The sequence below is a fragment of the Myodes glareolus genome, chromosome 14, assembly GCF_982192425.1.
Source record: "Myodes glareolus chromosome 14, mMyoGla1.1, whole genome shotgun sequence".
NCBI classification, from domain to species: domain Eukaryota; kingdom Metazoa; phylum Chordata; class Mammalia; order Rodentia; family Cricetidae; genus Myodes; species Myodes glareolus.
This window is the reverse complement of record NC_142039.1, coordinates 68,459,605-68,481,849: the sequence shown is the minus strand read 5'-3', so window position 1 is coordinate 68,481,849 and position 22,245 is coordinate 68,459,605. Positions and strand designations below refer to the sequence as shown.

The following is a 22,245-nucleotide window of genomic DNA, read 5'->3' as shown; positions in this document are numbered from 1 at the left end:
TTTGAGAGACCCAGCCTTAGGGCAAAAAAAAAAAAGTGGGTGGAAAGACTAGATGGTGCCTGATGTTCCCGCACAAACATGACCATTGTACACACACCCTCACACACATATACATGTACTCACACATACATACTCACACACATACATAAACACATACACAAACACACGATCACATACACACATGCACCAACACCACACACACACACACACACACACACACACACACACACACGGGGAAGATAAAGAGATTTAAGAAAGTAAAGAAAACTTAAACTTTTAAGTATCCAGATTTGAGCTGTGGTATTTTAAAAACATCCATAAAATCCAGCCCTGGGCAGGGGTTCTGCACCATTCCTGTCTGTTACTTGATGGTATTTCATAATGGGTCGTTTTCTTTCCGGACTGTCACAGCTGGCCTGTGCTCTAGAAGTTATTCATTGTTTTTGCCCTCTGCCGATCTCAGATGGTTCTCATGGGGTCTTCTGCAGAGCTCCCCTTTAACCTGTGAAGTACGCTAACGTGAAATCACTTCCTCTGTGTTCGGAAGCAATGTCCACTCTCCAACCGTCCTTCACACTTTTCCCTGCTCCTAACTCCTGCCCCCTCCTGAAGACACGAAGCCCCTCAATTGGAGTGTAAATGCTCACAATCACACCTCATACCACCGTGGCTGGCTCGGCTGCTGCAACCTGCCGTGCTCTTTGTTGACTCTCCCGAAGTCCTTGTTCCAGTCGTCAGCTCCGTAAAAGGCGTGATTGTGAAGTTTGGTGTTTTTACTATAAAAGAAAAAAAGCTATCATTGATTCATTTATTTCTGTTGCTGTTTGAGACAACAGTCTCACTGTGTAACTATGCTGTCTTCTAACTGGGATCCTCCTGCCTCAGCCTCCCTAATGCTGGATGACAAGCATGCACCACTATACCTGGCTCATTAATTTGTTTGTAATTCCACAATATTTTTATTCATAACTTTGCAAGCTACTGAAGACAGCTTGATCGCTATTGTGTGATGCTAGGCAGACATTTTGAGCTGTGTGATCTACCTCCAAGATGGCCCATTCATGTGACTGGGCTCTTGGTGCTGGTAGTGATGGGCATTCTGCCCAGTGTTACCAAAGAGAAGCCTTAGTTTCCCTCTGGGCGACCTCCATGTGCTGTGGAAGGATACAGCAGTGTGGAAATCTCAGGGAAAATGCGCTTTTGTTTGTTTGTTTGTTTGTTGTTTTTCAAGACAGGGCTTCACTGTGTAACAACTCTAGCTGTCCTGGAACTCACTTTGTAGGTCAGGCTGTCCTCAAACTCACAAAGATCTGCTGCCTGCCTCTGCCTTCCTGGTGCTGGGTTTAAAAACATGCCCCATCACTGCCTGGCAGAAACTGGGCTTTTTATAACTACTAGCTTCCTTCAAAGTTTGAATGGGTATGAGTGTTTTGCCTGCATGTACATCTGTGCATCAGATGAGCGCCTGATGTCCAAGGAGGCCAGAAGAGGGCAGTGGGTCACCTGGAACTAGAGTTACAGATGTTTGTGACCCGGCCATGAGTGCTCAGAATCGAACCCAGGTCCTCTGGAAGACCAGCCAGTGCTCTTTACTGTTGATTCATCTCGCCAGACCCCTCAAGGCTTTCTTAAAGCTAGAGCTGGACTTGGTGAAACATACTCACCGAATTCTCTTGGTTCAGGTGGGTCACGGGGCCCAGATCCAAGGGGTGGAGCTCCTCTGGGAGCCTGGAGCTCACAGAATTGCTGGGAAGTCTCATGTCAAGGATGCTGAATCTGTGTCTACTGATTTCAGTGTTCAACGATGATGCTCCCTACTGTGGCAGGAGAGCAGAGACTGGGGTGGTGGGGGAGCATCAAGATTAGCACATGCGGAAGCCAGATTACAAGAGTTGGCTTTATATGAGGGAATCTTGCTCAGGCCAGTGTGCAGGCAGCAACTGGAAACCCTCGCTCACCTGAGCTTCAGCTAATGAACACAGCTTGCAGGAAGAAAGCCTGTGACACACAACAGAAAGAGAATGGGGGCTGTGGAAATGCCCCGTAAAAGGCCATGGGCCTTGTGTTCCGGAGCATTTGGGATTTTCGTCTCTGTTCATTACCCACTCCCGTTGTAGGGGTGCTGTCCCTTTCTTACTCAAGACCCCCAACATTCACTCCTTCTCTGAAGATCACCCCACTCTTTCTCCACCTCATAGCTGCTTGCTGTCTCCATTGCTGAACCTGCATGCTTTCTTGGACTCTAACTCCAAGCGATAGCTCCCTCTCTCCCTCCTACCCATCTCCCTTTAGCCTCCCAGCCCTGCTGTTTTCCTTCCAAACACTAACAAAAGGGTCCCGAGCTTCCTTCTGAGTTTGTTTTAAAATTATTTTATTAATGAAGCTAAGAATCTATACAAGGGAACCCCGATTTCCTTGGTTATACTACTGCCTCACTGAAGACCCTGCTAGGAAACAAGGTGGCCATATGTTTTACCTGCATACCTAAAGCATCCTCTGAGGTTTGTTTGAGGGAACTTGTATTTTCTCTTGACTCTCAAACCAAATGGTCCTCTTTTCTAGACTTTTCAGGAATGTACAACATGGCACAGTTACATTTATTACCCCCTCCTGGTCCAATGCATTGCTTAATGGTCTGCCTCTCTCACTATTATAAACGATCTAAGGTAACAAGAAGGAAAGGTTGGGGCTCAGCTTGGGATTTTCCAGAGGAGAGAAGGTGTATTTCAGCTTCTTGTAGGTGTACCAGACGGCAATGGTGGGGTTGGGGTGGGGGTAGGGTGTGGCTGGAGGAACTGCTGAGTTCCTGACTAGGGGGCAGCAGATGAAGAGCCTGGGGACCCACAAGATCCTTCAAAGCCACATGTCAAATGACCTAAGGACTCCCCATACCACTAAGACCCACTGGAGACCAAGTGTTGTAACACACAGAGCTCATTTCATGGATGTAAGAAGGGGGAACTAGATATGTCATCACCACATGTGTCCTTTTTTACAGGTGTGGGGCCACCCTTCTGACACACAGGGCAGTTTTCACCAGTTGTAGCCATGGGCCTCCTGCAAACAGGAGTTGGATTCCTGGAGGAATGAGGAACCAATTATTCTGCTCTCTGGTCAAACTCTCCACAAGGCATCCTTCAGATGTGAAATGGCTACTTAGGAAGAACATCCATCCATCTCTGGCACACCTGCACTGTAAGGTACCTTGAAGAAGTTCTCCCTGGTAGGAAAAAGACACAGCAAGGTGCCAACACTGCCTCTAAGAAGCAAAGGTTGAGGGAGGACATCCCCGGGGGGGGGGAGGGGGATGGCCCTGATAGTATGAAAACTAATCAAAGTGTCATAAGAAGAGAAAGTTACAGAAGTCGGTATTGCCCAAGGACACATACATAAGAATTGATGGAATATGAGCAGATCAAGTGCAAGCAATTATAAACGGATAACTCATCCTTACCCATCAGGGTTACCCCAGGAATTCACATAGAGGAAGACACACATTCCACAATCAAATCAACTCAAGTAATTTACCACATTAACAGTAAAAGCATAAGAGAATAATATGAACATGTCAGTAGTTGCAAAAAACAGTACATATTCGTGGCCCAAACTCAGCTGCTTAAGAAACTGTCATGGACTGATCACAGAATAAGTTGGCACAATCCCATTTAAGAGAAACACAGCATTTCTGGCATATCCATCTTACATACAAACTCAGAGGCCTGTGAAGGCGGCTTGCTGTCACACAGTCCCTAAGACCAGATGGTATCCATGCATTGCCCATAAATGGGGCCCTGAAGCCCTGTACTCAGGTGTAAGTTATGGGCCCAGGACTTTCGTGAGAAGTTTCAAATCCCCAGATCATGCTCCACGTATGTCTGTTGATTATAAAGAGGTCTCCAGGAAGTAAAACCACTGAGGAACACACAGGGGGAATGCTCAGGGGTACTATGAGCTCCAGGGTTGAAAATGACTTCACAAAGCTTTACTCTTGGAGAGTAAGGCACATTGTAAAATCCAGCTTGGTGAAAGGGCACAGAACTTAGGTCAGCGTCTCTCTGGAGGCACCTGGAAATCACATCTGAGGACCGCACACCAGGTCCCCACTATGCAGAGCAGAAATGGTTTCTATTGAAACCTGTTACTGGCTAAATCTGAGGAGGAGTGGGTTAATATGTCTTCAGAAATGCCTTCGGAAATGTGGTCCTTGAAAATGTCCTTAAAAGAAGGGAGAGGTGCTTTGTAATCTTTTAATTAATCTTTTAAAATATTTATTCATTTTCCTTTCATGTGTATGTGTGTTTGTGAGCATGTATGTGTGTACACCATGTGTATACAGTACCCACAGAGACCAGAGGAGGGCCTCAGGTCAGATTTCCTAAGACTGGAGTTACAGAGAGTTGTGAGTCACCATGTGGGCTCCGGGAACTGAAACCAAATCCTCTTTAAGGGTAGCCCATGCTCTAAACCACAATATTCTGTCTGTCTTTGATAAATATTCTTTATTAAGGGCATTTCCACATTAGTTACTGGGCTAACATGTTCCTTTCATTAAGAAAAAATGTCAGGGTTTCAAAACTCAGGCACGGTGGCACGGCACCTGCCTGTAATCCCAACACTCAGAGGACTGAGATAGGGGAATCACCCTGAGTTCCAGGCCGATGTAGGAAACAGAGAACCTGCCCTTATTTTGTTTTATTTTATTTGTTGGTTACAGTGTGTGTGTGTGTGTGTGTGTGTGTGTGTGTGTGTGTGTGTGTGTTTGCACACTATGGCACGTGTAGAATGCAGAGGACAATTTGCAGAAGCCCGTTCTCCTCTCCCACCCAGTGTGGTCCTGGGGCTCACATTTAGGTCACTAGACCAGCAAGGACCTTTATGTGCTGACTCATCCTGCGGGCCCGGGCCCAGGCCCTCTTTTTCTAAGAAATAATTGATACTAGGAATACATTAATTCATAAACTTAATTATTTATTAAACCCGTGCTTACATTTCTGCACAGTGTCTCTAGGTATCTGTATATTTCATAACTTTTATAATTTTATAAGTGCTATGATGAATCTTGTTGTAGAAATTTTCGAAGATTAAGCCACCCTGGAATAAACTTGCTTGCTAATGGTTTGTTTTACTTTTAATAAGTGTGCTAAATTGCATGGTGGAAGGAGGGACCCAGCTCCCACAAGCTGCCCTCTAATCTCTGCGAGCCTGCTGTGGCATACACACAAACACACACACAGACATAACTGATAAATGTAATCAAATCTTTTCTAATCAAATAACAGTCCTGGGCTTGGTGATATGTATCTCAGATTTCTGTTCCAGTAGCAATAAAACGAAGTCATTTAGTCATTTTCTGCACCGTCTTTCTCAGGCTCAGCTGTTATCAGAGCTGACAATGAGAAACCTGGGCCTGGAGAGCTGGCTCAGCTGTTAAGAGCACGGACTGCTCTTCTAGAGTTCAGTTCCCAGCACCCTCATGGTAGCTCACAACTGTCTGTAACTCTGGTTCCAGGGGACCTGTTGCCTCTCTGGCCTCTCCTGGCACCAGACACACATGTGGTGCGCAGACGTACATGCAGGCAAAACATAAAACCATATTCAACACATTTAAAAAATTATTGAAGTCTTGCAGGGTGGTGGTGGCACACGCCTTTAATCCCAGCTCTCAGGAGGCAGAGGCAGGGGGATTTCTGTGAGTTCGAGGCCAGCATGGTCTACAAGAGCTAGTTCCAAAACTATAAAGAAATCCTGTCTCAAAAAGACAAATAAAAAAATATATCAAAACCTGGATGGTGGGGACACATCCCTCTAATTCCAGAACTTGGGAGGCAGGGGCTGACTGATCTCTGTTTGAGGTCAGCCTGGTCTACAGAGGAAGTTCCAGGACAGCCAAGCCTACCCAAAGATACCCTGTTCTCAAAATAAAAAAGAAAGAAAGAAAGAAGGAAGGAAGGAAAGAAAGAAGGAAGGAAGGAAGGAAAGAAGGAAGAAAGGAAGGAAGGAAAGAAGGAAGAAAGGAAAGAAAGAAAGAAAGAAAGAAAGAAAGAAAGAAAGAAAGAAAGAAAGCTCCCAATTGCATGCATAACTCTAAGACAAAAACATGATCAAAGTCTGTGCCTTGAAATCTTATCTTCCTGGGATGTGTCATGGGCTGTGTGTGAGGCAGGGACATGACTGTAACACCAAGCCTTCTCTGTAGCCTGGTGTGATCAGAGATCAAAAGGCTTAGCAGCTGTAACCACCAAAACACTGGTGGCCCAAGCCACCACTGTGACCTGCTTGTTACTACGGGTGATGTTTCAGCCTACAGACTTTATAGCATTTATATATTTCACCCAGCATACAGATGTTTTGATGTAGGATCCAGCTCTCTGTGAGCAGGAAGGGAAGAGGGCCCGTAGTGAGCTCTTTTTTCAAAGTGGGAAAGCCTAACATCAGCCAGTGGGAACCAGCTGGCAGATAGTCAAGGTCCTTAACTAACCCAGCCCCAGCCAGGGTCATGGGTAAACAAAGCAGAGGCTTCCAACCACTCCTAACTGGATGGGCAGCCCATCAACAATGTGTGATCATCCTCAGGTGGGCCAGGGTGGTCATGCCAAGCGTGCCAGTCTGCAATACATCTAGGGAATCAACCAGTCTCACAGCAATGACCTCAACTGTGGTCCAGTGTCTGCCGTAGCCCTCCAAACCCCTCAACAAGGAAACAACGCTTTCTCTGTCTTGGGAATTCCTCCTCTAGGGAGTTTCTCTCACTTCCTTTAATTTCTCACTTTTCTGTAATTCTGCTTAATAAAGCTTGTTTCTCCTTTGTTTACTCCCAGGACTGTCCGCATCTTTACTAATCATTGGCATCAGATGGCAAACTGGAGAGTCACTGTCCCAGGTGAACCTTTGGTGACCGTGAGTGTCTGGTACCCTAAGCCCACAAGAGCGCCACAGAGCTGAGAAAGATCCTGTCACCCTTTCAACAACCCTGTGTCGTTCGTATTGGGTAAAAGAAACTTTTATATCTTATTCAAATTTCAGTAATGAGAGAGAGAGAGAGAGAGAGAGAGAGAGAGAGAGAGAGAGAGAGAGAAAGAGAAGCAACAGAAATAGTCCCGAGGAAAAATTATAAATAAAAACAGCATTGGCCAAATGAATCCCAGGCTGACGGAAGAAGTCAGTCACTATCACTACTGTGTGAGCTTGAAGTGTCTGTCCCCTTTCAGCTTTGGGGAGTATTGACAATAACGGACTGTTAGGCTCATCCCTATAGTGAGCTCAAGGGTGAAGGACTCCATTATGAGAAAGCGTTGTGCTTTTATCCTCAAAGCCTGTGCTGACTATGAAATAATCAAGTTGTCAACTTGGCACAAGCTAGAGTTATCTGAGAAGAAACCACAATGGAGAAAATGCAGCGATAAAATTGTCCTGTAGGCAAACCCATGGGGCATTTTCTTCATTAGGGATTGATGTGACCCCTGGACTGGTGGTCCTGGGTTGTATAAACAACAACAACAACAACAACAAGCTGAGTAAGTCAGGAGGAGCAAGCCAATAAATAACACTCCTCTGTGGCCACTGAATCAGCTCCTGCCTCCAGGTTCCTGCCCTGATTTCCCTGGATGATGGACTACAGGCTCTAAGATGAAATAAATCCTTTCCTGCCCAAGTTACTTTTGGTCAGTGCTATGCTAAGCGCTAATGTTAAACAGAAGCCCTAACTGAGACAGGGTCTCAAGTAGTTCAGGCTAGCCTTGAACTCAGTAGGTAGCTAAGCATGACCTTGAACTTCTGATCTTTCTGTCTGCACCTGCAGTGTGTTGAGATTACAAGTGTGAACCATCAAGCCTACTCTGGCACGGGGGATCAAGCCCAGGGAGCTTCACGTATGTACGATGAGCAGTCACTCTACCAAGTCAGCCACCTGCCCAGCCCTCCTGCTAACTTTCCACATCTTTCAGCCTCTTCTTTGACGTGCTTTATGTCCTCTGAGTTCTTAGGCCAGTGTGACTTGATCTGCAGTTGACGGAGAAATGTTGGTTCTTATTTTCTGTCTTTTGGATGCACTCTTTCTTGGTGTTCCTTTCGCCTTTCTGGGGAGTGATATGCTAATGAGGACAGCCCCTTGTGGACTGGTGACTTGCTAAGAAGTCACGGAGAAAGGACAGGTTGTAGGGAGCAGCAGTGGCTTTAACCCAGAGCTGTGTCTGGAAGAGTTTCTCACTTGCCTCTGTCCTCCTGCCCATGGGTGCAGGCCCATGTGGTCAGCAACACAGGTCTGGGGACAGCTGGGATGGGAAGGCAATCAATGGGGCAGGAGCTTGCCTGGAGGCGGTCAGTATGCTTTGCTGTTGGGACCAATTGGGTTCCTGGCCTTCAGCTGCTCTTCCCTGCTAGAGCCTTCTAATGGAAGTGACTAAAAGCTGTGTTTTGCCTAGAGGATCAGAGGATGGGATTTTCACCTGTTGGCCATTGACTGCAGGGTATTTAAACCTCCATGGTACTATTAAAGAGGGCCTTTGTACCAGTGATTGGAGGTCCTGTGTTGGTCTGTCTCTGTGTGTGTTTCCTCAACCTCCAGCCCCTTGCCCAAAGCTTGCAAACTGGAATCTAGCACATAGAGCGCAGACGGGGGCTGTGCGGTATGCGTGGCACTTTGCATTGACACCAAGAATCTTTCTCTTTACTCACAGCCTGGTTCCCTGCCATGGCAGACATGGACACTCCAGGCCAGGACCTTTGATTGGATCCCAGAAAGTCTTGCTACCGCTTTGTCGCTGTCGTTTATTTTGAGGCAGAGTCTCAAGAAGCTCAGGCTGGCCTTGTAGCCAAGGTTGTTCTTTTGTTCCTGATCTTCCGGCCTCTACATTCATGTGCTGGGAAATACAAGCCTCCATATTCCGTTTATTCGGATGCTGGGAATGGAGCCCAGGGCTGCTTGCAGGCGAGGCAGCGCTGGACCAACTGCACCGCATCTGCAGACCCTTTATCCCCTTCTATTTAAAAATCCTAAGAACCTAGAGCCTGAAGTGATGGTGTCTAAGCAGAAATGTATTTTTGGCAGCCATCCTTTTTAACATATCTGGGCATTTTTTTCAGTGAAAATAGCAGAAAAGAAAGTCGGCTATTGCTTTTTCTCAGCAACTCATTCTTTGGATCATTTTTAATTGACTGCTAGGGAAATTAATGAATTTAGAATCCTGAAGCATTTTTTATAAAGTATTAACATATACATACGGTTTTAGGCCTGGGGGTTTTATTTTCTCTGGCTTAGTCTGGACTCCTTGGTGGTTTTGTTTGTTTTGAGATGGGGGTCTCTCCATGTAGCCCTGGCTGGCCAGGAACTCCCTGTGTAGACTAAGCTGGGCTCAAACTCACAGAGATCTGTCTGCCTCTGTCCCCACAAGAGCTGGGATTAAAGGGGGTGCACTACTGTGCCCCACATACTAATTTTTGAAGTTCCAATTTATTTTAATGCTTCAGCCATATAGTTGTGGTTCTGTAATATTTTAATTATTAAGAAAATGTCAACCCAGGGCCAGGCATTGGGTGCACACGCCTTTAATCCCAGCACTCAAGAGGCAGAGGCAGGAGGATTTCTGTGAAGTAGAGTCCAGCTCAGTCTACCTAGTCAGTTGCAGGTAAGTTGGAGCTATATAGTGAGCTCAACTGATACAATATAAAAGAGAGTTACTTCCATACTTACAGCACGAGGAAATAAAGACAGTTAATACCTGAGGACACAGGGGTTTTGTTGTGGTTTTTTTTGGGGGGGGGTTGTTTTTTTTTTGGTTTTGCTTTGTTTTTAAATCATGAATTAGAAAGTCAGATTGGAAAATGAAAAAGATCCGTTTGGGAATTCTTCAGAGACACGAGATCACAGGCAGGGGCTATGCTGACAGAGCCCCACACGGCACAAGCAAGCCGTCTTCAAGCAACGGTCGCGTCGTCTGCAGAGAAGCAAGTTAGAGCAAGGCTGGGCTCCCCCAGGGATGAGGCCAGTAATGAGGTCATTGTATTGCACGGCAGAAAGAGCTTGTGCCGAGGCCCTGGTTGCAACCGGCTACAAAAGCAGTCTTTGTCTTGTTCTCACCCGCTCTCATTGTTACCCAATATCCAGGCCCTGCCAGGTGTCATCTCAGGAGGACACTTCTCAGTAGGAAACAATTTCCTGTCTCAGACTTGGAGTTGATCTGCAATGTGTCACCTGTGGATGGAGGAGGGCAGCCCAATGGACCCTCCGCCACCTTCTTCTCTGGCTCCTCAGGCTGTCAGTGCTGCCTCAGATCCTCCCACCCACCAGCCGCGTCAGGTTTTCACTATCAAAGTGACCCCCTGAAAATGAGGAAACCATGGCAGAAATGTTGAAGTCCAAGTGTGGAAAGTCTTACCCACTTCTGGATTTTGAAGTGTCAGGGATGGGTACAGTCCAACGAAGCCAACAACCTGCTGTTCAAGCTGAGGTGAGACCGTGATCAGGGGCAAAGCTATGGCTGGGGAAAGGACAGAGCTGCCCCTCTGTCATCCTGATGCTACCTGCAGGGAAACTGAGTGTCAGCCTCCCCGGTCTGTCCAGTAAATGTTACTTACACAGAAAGGGGGCTTTTGTGGCTGCAGTGAGGGGAGGGGGCTTACTGTGAGGAGAAGGTAATCCTGAGCTATCTAGGCGGAACGTAAAGCTATCACAAGTGTCGTCACACGAATGCGTCAGAACGGCCACATGCAGGTGGAGCGGGGTGTGTCCAGAAGCAAAGGAATTCTGTGCAAAAGAAAGAATCTACGAGAACAAAGCCACTGTGCTCTTCTGGCCTCATCCTCATCCTTCTTTCTTTCCTTCCTTCCTTCTTCCCCCTCCCTCCTTCTTCCTTCCTTCCTCCTTCCTTCCTCCCTCCCTCTCTCCTCCTTCCTTCTTTCCTTCCTTTCTTCCTTCCTTCCTCCCTCTCTCCTCCTTCCTTCTTTCCTTCCTTCCTCCTTCTTCCTTCCTCCCTCTCTCCTCCTTCCCTTCCTCCTTCCCTCCCTCCTTCTTCCTTCTCTCCTTCCTTCCTTCCTTTTTGTTGTTTTGTTCTGTTTGGTTGAAAGGGTTTATTTGTGTGTGTTTTGTTCTTAGATAGAGTCTAAACTTCACAAGCTTCATATCCCCGACTGACCTGGAACTCGTAAAGCTCTTGCCTCTGCCTCTCCCAAGCCTTGATTACAGCACAGCCTCTGCAACTGGCTCAGTCCCTTGACTTCATCTTTCATACGTGCAGGAATTTGCTATGGTGGCAACAAGGAACTAACAAACTTAGACAAACACGACGTCTCTCCCATTACTAACATAAATTATGGATAATTAAAACAAACTGGAACAGGCGTTTAGAATTTGCTCTTTTATCTTCCTTTACTTTTTTCCTCTAGGTGGTGCTGGGGGATGTGGCTCAGTTGGTAGAGCCTTTGCCTAGCCTGCACAAAGCCAGTGGTTCCACCCCAGAACCACATAAACCAGGCGTGGTGGTACACACCTGCAATTCCAGTGCTTGGGAGGTAGAGGCAGGGGCTCATCCTCTGCTAGTGAGTACAAGACCAAACTGGGATAAATGAGACCCAGTTAAGGGTTTAAAAATGGAAATGGGAGGAAGGAATGGAAAGAGTGAGAAAGGAATGGAGAGAGGAAAGGAAAGAGATAGATAGATAGATAGATAGATAGATAGATAGATAGATAGATAGATAGATAGATAGATAGATAGGTGATATACAGACAGACAGACAGACAATATTTCTTTGGGGGCATATGAGCATACAAAGCTGACCTGTGACCTTGTACTAACACCATTTTCCTGGATGTGATCCTGTTTTCTGCCATACAGGTTGCTACCACCAGAAGACACTGGGAACTGAGCACAGTTCTTTCCCTCACTGTGTGGCTTCTTATGAGACAATATTTATTTCAGACTTTTAGGAAGTTGCACAGACTTCTCATCTGGTCTGTCTTCTGCTCCCACCCCATCCCAAACCTCGTGTTGTGTTGAACAAGTGGAAAGTGAAATGATCTGTTTGCTTCTAAGGGAGGAATCATCAGGGGTGACCTTGGGGACCACAGAGAGATTGAAGATCCCATTTTCCAGAAGCTGTAACATAAGGTAGACAGGAAATAGGGGCTGTAATGACCATGTGCCAGTGAAGGGGGCACAAGAGAATCACTCTGTTCTCCCTGCACTGAGGTCAGTTTTCACATTTTGCATCTAAGACAGAACAAAGCCAGTCCCGCCCCAACTTGTCCCAGTCTTTCTGAGATGACAGAGTCTCTCCTGGAAGTGACAGGAGAAAAGGCCTGGAGGTCTGATCACACAGAGTCTCCGTGGAAAGATGGCCTTCCTTCCACAGTGAGATATCAACTGGAAAACAGAAGAAACCGGTATTACCAGTCCCCCAAAACGCAATAAAACCAACAATGAAGCTGCCAAGCGTGGAAGAAATATGTTATATCGACAAAGAAGGGTACCCTTCTCTTGTATTCCCCAACAATGCCAAGACTCACCAGGAAGGGATACCTTGTGACCACTTGGGTTTTTGAAAAGATTTATTTCTTTTTTGTTTGTGTGAGAGTATATGTCACATAGTGCAGTGCCCATAAAATCCAGAAGAGGGCGTTCAATCCCTGTCCCACGCCTGGTCTCGCCAGCAAGAACCACACGGGACACAGGATCCTTCTGCAGAAAAGCTTTAATGCCCCTTGGGAGAGCGAGCATCAGCCAACATGGCCGGGGACCCAGATATCAAGGAACCCATCCCTTAAATAGGAAAACAGTCCTTGCTTCGGACGTGTCACTCTTGGATAGGTCAACTGTCCATTATCCCAGATGACGCCTCGGGAGTAGGCGGGGACTCAGTGGAAAGTTACTGCGCACCTGTGCGCTCACCTGGTGGTGAAACCAGATGTCAGCGCCATCTTGTAATGGAGAATGTGGCTGCGGCCCTCTACAAATCCCCTGGTGCTGAGTTGGAGCTACAGATAGTTGTGAGCTGCCCCAGATGGGTGCTAAGAACCAAAGTCAGGTTCGTAGAGCCATGAACACTCATACCTGCTGAGCCTCCTCTCCAGCCCTGACGGCTTAGAATTTTGATAAAGCACCAGCCCCAGCTTTGTCAAGTAGTTGAATTCTAGGCACCACAATCTGTAAAGGACGTCAGTGTTTCTTAGTGTATGTGCATGTGTGAATATGGGTATTCACATCCACATGGAGGTGTGTGTGTGTGTGTGTGTGTGTGTGTGTGTGTAGGCATATGTATGCATGCTTGTACAGAGGTCAGAGGGCAACATTGGGTGTAATTCCTCAGGTACCATTCATCTTGGTCTTGTTTTTTCTTTTCTCTTTGAGACAAGTTCTCTAAACAGCCTGAAACACATTGAACAGCTAAACTGGCTGGTTGGTGAACCAAGGGGATTTGCCTGCCTCTGTTTGCCAAGTGCTGGGGTCACAATGCTTGCTATAACACATGGCTTCTTTTACATGGCTTCTGGGAATTGAACTCAGGTCCTCAGACCTGTAAATCAAGTGCTTTGCTTACTGGCATGTCCGCCCAGCACACTGATGTTTCCCTTCAAGGTATGCTTACAGTTAGTACACCCATCATTCTTATTCCAGACACAGTTTTAGACAGCCTGTGCACCACAGTAAACAAAACGGACAAAGAGCTCTTCCTATCCATTGAAGCATATATTCAAGTAGGAATAAACAAGCAAAAATAATAAGCATTTAAAATAAGAATTGCGATTGTATATGAAGTAGCAAAGGAAAGGAATAGTGAAAATGACATTCAGACAGACTTGAAAAGGGGTGGCGAGGTGAGGTACAAATGTGTGGATGCTCCTGGAAATCAAGAAAATCTATGGCCTGCCCTCTGGGCAGCCATGTCAGGGAAGAACAAAGGCTCACGTTCTAGAGTATGGAACGAGATGGGGCCTTCTACATGAGAAAGAAAACTGTCTAAGGTAAAAGCAGGGTTGCTCCATTCCTGTTACTACTTCCCAAGCTTCATGCACATCAAAAAAAAAAAAATGACTAGCTTGTGAGAAAACAGATTGTTGGGGCAAGACTTCCATAGTGATATACTGGAGAGCCTAGACACCTTGCTTGGTCTCATCTTCAGTAGTTGCAATGCTCAGACATTTCTTTGCCAAGGCTGGTATTACCTTCATAGCAAAACCAGAAAATGATACCATAGTGGGGAAGACTGACCAAACAAAAACAAGTAAACCAAAAATACTGCAACCTAATGTCCCCAATAGTGCAAAAATCCCTAACCCAATACTAGCAAGGCAAAGTTCAACAGCGCTGTGGAAGAACCACTGGTCATGATTAGATGCCACGTGCCTCTGGAATGCAAGGATAGTTCAATCGCTGCAAAGCACCAAAGTGCTCCGCAAGGTTAAGAGAATGAAGAGCACCCTCCGTGCTCCTCTCTCAGCAGAAGCAGAACACACATTTGCCAAGATAAACACACTTTTGTGATAAAACTTCTTGAGCAATTAAGTATGGAAGAAATGTACTTCAATATAATAAAGTCTGTAGAAGACAAGCCTATAGGCAAGACCTGACTCAATTATGGAAAGTTAAAAGTGTTCCTTCCAATACGGGAGCAAGACAAAGCTGTCCAATCACCATCTCTATTCTCAAAGCACTGAAAGCCCTAACCAGAATAATCATTCCAAAAAAGACATTGAAAGCAGAAAAGATGGTGTTAAATTTTAACTGGATGCAAAAGGAGCTGCCTTTCAGACCACGCACTTTAAATCACTGCAGTGAGACCCAAGTCTTTATTCATCAAAATAGCAATTATACAGTCAGTACACCCTTGCCAATGAGAAAGGTTTGTTTATTCCTGTATTGCAAAAACCCATGCTTTGGGATTTGATGGGCTCTTGGAAAGTCTTCCTGCATCCTGCTGGCTGTGGGAGCATTTTCCCTGCAGAAAGCTGTCGAGACCCTTGAGGAAGTGGTCAGTCAACAAGAGGTTGTGAGAACGGTGAGTGAGGAAGACACTGTATCTGTGTGAGTTTGGTTTCATAACTTCAAACAGACCACTGTATTTTGGCCCAAGGGTGGCCACAGTTCCGAGAATTCCTCAATCGAGCCCTGGACAGCAGCGTCTTTCTTCATCTCCCTTGATACCTTGGGAGGAGATGTAATCCTACTGGAGCCTGGTGTGGAATTACTGGTCCCTGGAGTCACAGAGAAAACTGCCTGAAGTGAGTCACACTCAGCAGTGGGCAGGCTCCCCAGCTCTCTCCCGGGATCTGGGCTCACAGCCCTGTCTGTTGGGTCAGCGCCACCCACCAGCCCCATCTCCCCTTATCACACCCCTCCACTGAAGTCTGAGAGTTTGGGTTTTTTCCCCTTCCATCTCGCTCTCTTTTATACTTTTTCCTCCTGATCTCACTCCTCCATGTTTGGGAAAGTGAGTATCCCACTCCGAATGGAAAGCTTGAAGCATGGATATATAACCTATTACTGGAGATGAACCCTGCTGAGAATTGTCTGTTCCATTTTCTTGAAGTAAATAACTAACTGTCTTTTCTCAAATGGATAGACAATTAGAACTCACCCATTCTTTCCCCATGGATGTGACATCCGGTTGTCACTGCCTCATGTACATCCTCTTACTGCCATGAAGCTGGCTTAAAACTGTGGTTCCACAGGTCAGGTTGTTGGCTGTGTTAGTACCATCCTGTTTTCATACAACAATAGCTATGGCCTGTAGGGCCCGAGTCTACCCTTGCTCCTGGGGTGCATCTTGAGGACAGTTTCTGGTCAGCAGCTAAATATCCTGTTTGTTCCTGTGCTCCCTCTGCCTTGCCTGGTGATTAGCTGTAGGGCATTGTTTCATCTTTGGTATGGTAATTTCCCACCTGCCTGGGCGGAAATCCTTGTGCAGCAGCTAGGTATAATAGGATTTCCCCAAAGTTGAATGAATGGCAGTCGGCTGATCTCCTTTTGAATGACCCAGGTCTCTTGTGTGTTCTTTCAATCTCCAGGCCCTTGCCCTACTCGCTTATGGTACAGTGGTGCGCGAACAGTACCGAGGAGGTAACACAGAATCGGGTGTTACAATGGCCATTTCAGACTGTGATTGGCTGCATGTCCCCAAATTCTCATAAGAGTGTCCCAGGCAAGTAAAACAAATTGCCCTTCTGTGACCAAATCCACAGGTGCTGGTCAGACCTGGCAACTCAGGCAGGACAAGTCCCAGACAGGGCCTCTTGCCCACTGTTCACCTGTGGCTTTGGAGTTTCTGATTATCTGGAAGCCAGTGGGTACCTAGACATCTTTCTCAGAAAGGATGAAGGGGTGGGGCAAAGGGAAAAAAGTGATCTCTGATCTGAATGTAGCCTGTTTGTCAGGAAGTTTCCTTGAAGAATCTCACAAGACAGCTTTGCTTGAATCTGAGTAGAAAGAGCTACATTTGGGAGCCTCTCTGAAGAGAGAAATAACATGAAAAGTTGATGATGTCAGCACCCCAAAAACTTCAGGAGTGTTAGCAATTAGGTGGGCAAATGAATGCTGGATGATGAACAGGGCATGTCATGATGAACTTGTTTTTCTGTCCACTCAGACTGTATTCCTTCCCTCCCACTCTCCTAGAGGGAGAGAGGAACAATCACCAGCGGCAGGACGCAGACACAGAAAAGTAGCACCTAGAGCCGCTTCACGCTCAGGAGAGAAAGCTACGCCTCATTCTTGTGGTCTCGGGTGCTCTACAGTGAGAGAAACTTCTCTAGTAGCAAACCATAGAAACGATCCCTGCAAGTAACGGCTTAGAAGTCCAATCTTTTAAACCAGGATACTCACGTTTATTTATCAGTGTCAACGGGGGAGCCTGATTGTCAGTCCTTGGCTGTCACATTAAGGCTGAGAATAAAATGACTCGGCTTCCTATTTATTAAGATTTTCCTCTAACGCATTCAGTGATGCTTGCCAGGTTTGTGGATGCAGCTCTGTTCTCAACAATACAGTCAACGCTGAACAACGGGGGTGTGTTCCGAGACAGTATCGTCTCTGTACCAACTTCAGGGTGCTTTCACAACACGGAGGGCTGGGGCAGGCACTGGATGTCACCTCTCGGTGCAGTCAAGAGCTGCAGAAGCACCAAGTGTTAGGGCTGCTGCCAGCTGCTGAGGCCCAGTTAGCAGGAAGTTCTGCCTTTAGGGGGAGGCCAGTGAAACAAAGGCTGAGAGGGGAGCAAAGACATCAGCCAGCAGCTGGGAACATGGAGCGGTTGCTAGAAAGCCTGTTTAGCATGCACAAAGCCCCAACGATCTAGTCCCACCCCTGTATAAACCAGGCATGCGATGCACACCTGTAATCCCAGCACTCGGGAAGTGAAGAGAGAAGGAGCGGGGAGTTCAATGTTCTCTTTGGCTGCATAGCAAGTTTGAGACTAGCCTGGACTACACGAGACCCTGTCTTTAAAAATAAAAAAGAATATAAACAACAAGAAGAAGAAACAAGCAATCGTTGCCTGACAACATTATCAAGTGCTGTGCCCTGTACACAGCTGCACGTTTGTGCTCCTGGTTGGAGACACAGTCAGGGATTTGGAATTAGCATACACACACACACACACAACACATGTATACACATACAGATACATACATGCACATAAGCACACATAGACATACATACATACATACACACAGACATACATATATACACACAGAGACATACACATGCACATACATAAATTGACACATGTATACATATAGTCATATGCATACAAATGCTTGCACACAGAGACACATACACACAGACACACGGATATACATATATACACATACACACACATGCATACACACGGGAGGGGTAGCTTGATACTGACTTTGCCATGGCTGTATCAACTCCACTGTCATCTCACAGGCCCACCTTCACATGTGCTTCTCAGTCTCGGGAACGGCATTGTCGCTCATGTTATATCCTGCTTTTCCTGCCTTGCTACCAGGACATTATGTGATGCACCGTTCCATTTCTGACCTGAATCAGAATGCATCCCATTTCTGATATAGATTTTTATGGGGGCTGCTGGGAAAATGGCTCAGTGGGGAAGTGCCATTGCTGCACAAGCAGGAGAATCTAAGTTCGAATCTTCTGAATCAGTGGCAAAACATAACTCCAGTGCTGTAAGAGGTGGAAACAGGATGGTCAATGAACTTGCTGGCCAGCTTAGCTCTGAGTTCAGTGAGAGAGACCCCATCTCAAGGGAGCAAGGCAGACAGTGAGAGCGCAGGATGCCCAATGCCCTCCTTCATCCTGTGTGCAAACATGCATGCACACACCTGTACATATACACACACAGTGTTCTTGGATCCCATAGGCTTAGCCAATCTCCTGATGTTATTCATGTCTCAGGATTTGCTGACTTTTATTACAAGTGTCAAATTTTAGCAAATTGGAAATAATATACATGTTGATGCTTACTAGTATGCTGTGTTAAATACACTGAAGGGAGAGAAACCATCTCTTCTTTGTATAAGGCTATTGACTATTCTAGCGGTTTCTCTCCACCCTCACCTGCGAGTAAGACTGACTTACCGGTTTCTGTTTCTATTGCGCTTTTCCCATTTGACACCAGGTTTCCGCTATCGTCATAAAGCAGGAGTTTGATTTCTTGGGCTCTTTGGCATTTAGGACACAGGATAGAAACGTATTTTCCCTGCAGGTTCTGCGCAAATCTCCCATAAAATCATTTGAGGAGGTGACACTTCTCATCCAGTTGCAGGTGCTGTGCAAGGGCTTCTGGGAGTCATTTTAACAGAATATTTAGTTATTCTGTGTCGTCTTGAGTTGATTTTGGCAAGACAGAACATCTTAGGAACTTGACTATTTTATTCCTTCTTTTTTATTTCTTTTCTTTTTATTATTTATTTGAACATTTTCTTCTCCTGCTCCTTTTCATCTCCTTGGCATCTAAATCACAGCTCTGGAGCTATTGTACAGGGGGGCAGTGTCTAAATCACAGCTCTGGAACTATCTTACTTGGGGGGGCAGTGCCTTTTCTCTTTTTCTTTTTCTCAATCAAGTTATCAAACTTGTCTATTTCTGTAGCCCATTCAAAGAATTCCTTTAGTATCAGATGGTGGCTCCCCCAAAGATTGGTCCATGACTTGATGACCCCAGAATTGGTGGATGTCACCATATTTATAGAAAGTCTTTGTAGATTGTTCTAGTTTATGTCTCCCAGGTCAAAGTCCACTCACGGGTGGGAAGGGAAGGTTTCCTGCATTATATAACCCCCAGGTCATAATCCATCCCGTGAGGAAAGTCAGGGCAGGAGCTCGAGGCTGGAAACTGGAGGCAGAAGCTAGAGCAGAAGCCACGGAGCGGTGCTGCTTACTGGCTTGCTCCCCATGGCTTGCTCAGCCTGCTTTCTTGTACAATCTAGGGTCACCAGCCCAGGAGTGAGCTGGTCCTCTCTCATCAATCATTAATCAAGAAAATGCCAAAGTCAGCAAAGGACACACATGGTCCGTCCCCGCCCCCCAGACTTCTTGGTCTGAGGGGACACAATCAGCCAGGAGCAACTCGGCCATACCGAGCGCTGCCCGAGGTTTCTAGGCCCGGGCATGTGCAAGAAGAAAAGCAACAGCTCTGCGGGGTTGGCAGGACTCAACCAAGCCCCACAGTGACCCAACCAAGAGCCCTGGTGCCCAGCAGCTGGACACCATTATGGTGAGCCAGTACAGGTGGGGAAATGGAAGAGAGAAAGGCAGAATAGTTCATGAGTATTGCAGGCAGCTCAGACTCTCGGTCTTGTTCCACCGGCCACCTACCTTCCTGTTGTACAAGTCCCTAGGAGGTGAGTGACCGCTCCACACACCCTGTCAGATCCCCAAGACTCAAGTCAAAAGCCCTGCACTATGGCACACACCTGGGAGACAGTCAGGCGGGTCTCAGGTGCTCTCTGGCCGGTTTGTCTAGCCAATTGGTGAGCTGCAGGTTCTGTGAGAGACCCTTTGAGAGATCTCAAAAAATAAAGAGGGGAACTATAGAGTAAGACACCTATTGCTGACCTCCAGCCTCCACATGAACACACATGTGTTCACATACAGGAACATACACAGAGAGACAGAGACAGAGAGAAACACAGAGGGAGTTTAGAGAGGAGAGGAAGGACCAGACTGTGTGGTGTGATGGTTTAAAACAAAGATGGGGCAGGGCAGTTAGTTCATCCTATCTTAGTATTCAAAGCCTCCACATTCCCTGCCTAAATGGGATATTAGTGACCCTGAGTTCAGATACTGCTGACGTATTGATTAATAGCAGATGCTGGAGAAAGAAGAGTCTATCGCCACGGTATCCAACTCCGGGCTTGGCCCCAGGGCCCCTTCCCCACGGTGTCAGACACAGAGGTGGTTGCGTATCTGGGAAGTGCTGCACTACTCGCTGGGTATGAAGGGAATTTCAGGTTTTTCCTCCATGAGATTAGAGGACCAGGGGCTCCCAGGTCTGAGAAGAGAGCAGGTAGATGAGAGGCAGGAGAAAAGCAACAACTACCCTGGTCACACGGTTACCCAAAAATCATAGATGAGACGATTGAAACCCAGAGAAGGCAAGCAACCTTCTCAAGGTCACACAGCTTGTAGGAGACACCAAAGCTCCATTCTGACCTCAGTCACACAGCGCAGTCTCTCTTGATCCTTTGTGGTTCTGACATCTTAACAGTGATTCAAAACAAAAACAGAACAAAACAAAAACCACAGACAGCAAACCCAGAGACCTATTATGTACAAAATCCTTTTGAAGTAAAGAACCAAACAGTTTAATTTTTAAGTGAGACTGAGTTGGGTACCAGTTTCAAAGAAGAATTTTTATACAATGTAACATCTATGATGGAATCAAAAAATACAGCGATTATTACCAATAAACCAGGTATCACAAAGATAACGTGTCTACATTTGAGTGAAACAAACAACCCAAGAAGAGGCTAAAATCTTGGAGGAGGATGCAGTGTGGGGTCCCGAAGGAGTTAGGGGGTTGTGGATGCCATCAAAAGACATTGCTATGTATGTGTGAAATTCTCTAAGAAGACATAAAACATTTTTTAAAAATGCAAGAGTTGGGAGCTTTAAAAATGGTTCAGCGATTAAGAGCAATGGATGCTCTTCCAGAGGGTCCAAGGTTCAGTTCACAGCATCCACATAGCAGCTCACAACTGCATGTAACTCCAGATCCAAGGGATCCATCTTCCTCTTCTGGCCTCTGCAGGCAACAGGCTTACACATGGTATGCATACATACGTGCATGTAAAACCCTTACACACATAAAGTAAAACTTGAAATGTAAAAAACTTAATGTAAGCTTTGTGTGATATAGATTTTGTCTCTTTGTGTGCACCTGTATATATGATACTAGGGATGCAACCCAGGGCCTCTTCAATATTGGACAAGTGTTTTACCACTGAGTTTTTTTCCATGGACTGTGTGTGTGTGTGTGTGTGTGTGTGTGTGTGTGTGTGTTATCTATTATTTAATTTGAGAAAATATTTTGCTAGGTAGCTCTGGGCCTGGAATCCGTTATATAGACCAGGCAGGCCTCAAACTCAGCTGTCCACCTGCCATTGCCTCCCAAGTGCCGGGATTCAAGGTGTGTGCCCCCATGCCTGGCATGTGTGTGTTTTAAGTTTTCAGAAACTGTCTCCTGAGATAGAAAGATTTTGCTCTGTAGTTCATGCTGACCTTGAACTCAGTAGCCTCCCGCCTCCACTTGAGGATGGGATTAGGGAGCACACCCCAAGTCCGCTGTCAAGTCATATAAACTTTACAGAAAAGTTTTAAGTGACAGGCCCTCCCTACCGGGGACCCAGAAGACACTACCAAGAGCCGGTGACTGTTTATCCCATTATATCCCATATAATCCCATGTATATCCCATATAATCCCATTGGATTATAAATATAAATAAGTGTTTTTGCCTTTACAAGTGGACATGCGGCTTTGTTCCCAGTTTACTCTGTGTCGGCACCGATTGCATCGACAGCTGATTCCTCTAAGTGGAGCCGCCATCATCGACCTAGGAGGCCGCTGATGGCATGGAGAGTGCCTTCCCATCTTCCCTCTCAAGGACAACACTGCAGAGGCAGTCGCGGGTACGTCTTTGCTCACTTGAATGATTATTTCTGGGGCGGAGTCTGTTGGCGAAGACATAGGCCCAGCTTTAAACCTGATGCATACTGCCAAAGCCACCAGCAGGGGACGACATCGCTCCTCAGTGCACTGCCTTGCTTGTTTACC

The 22,245-nt window shown here is 46.3% G+C and overlaps 1 non-coding gene across 1 annotated transcript; it reads right to left on the bottom strand.

The window, feature by feature from the left end:
* Nucleotides 1–16,566: 16,566 nt before the first annotated feature.
* On the bottom strand, nt 16,567–16,779 carry LOC125409105 (small nucleolar RNA U3). Its single transcript, XR_007234686.3, has one exon. It is a non-coding gene; the product is annotated as a small nucleolar RNA U3 (small nucleolar RNA).
* Nucleotides 16,780–22,245: the final 5,466 nt, after the last annotated feature.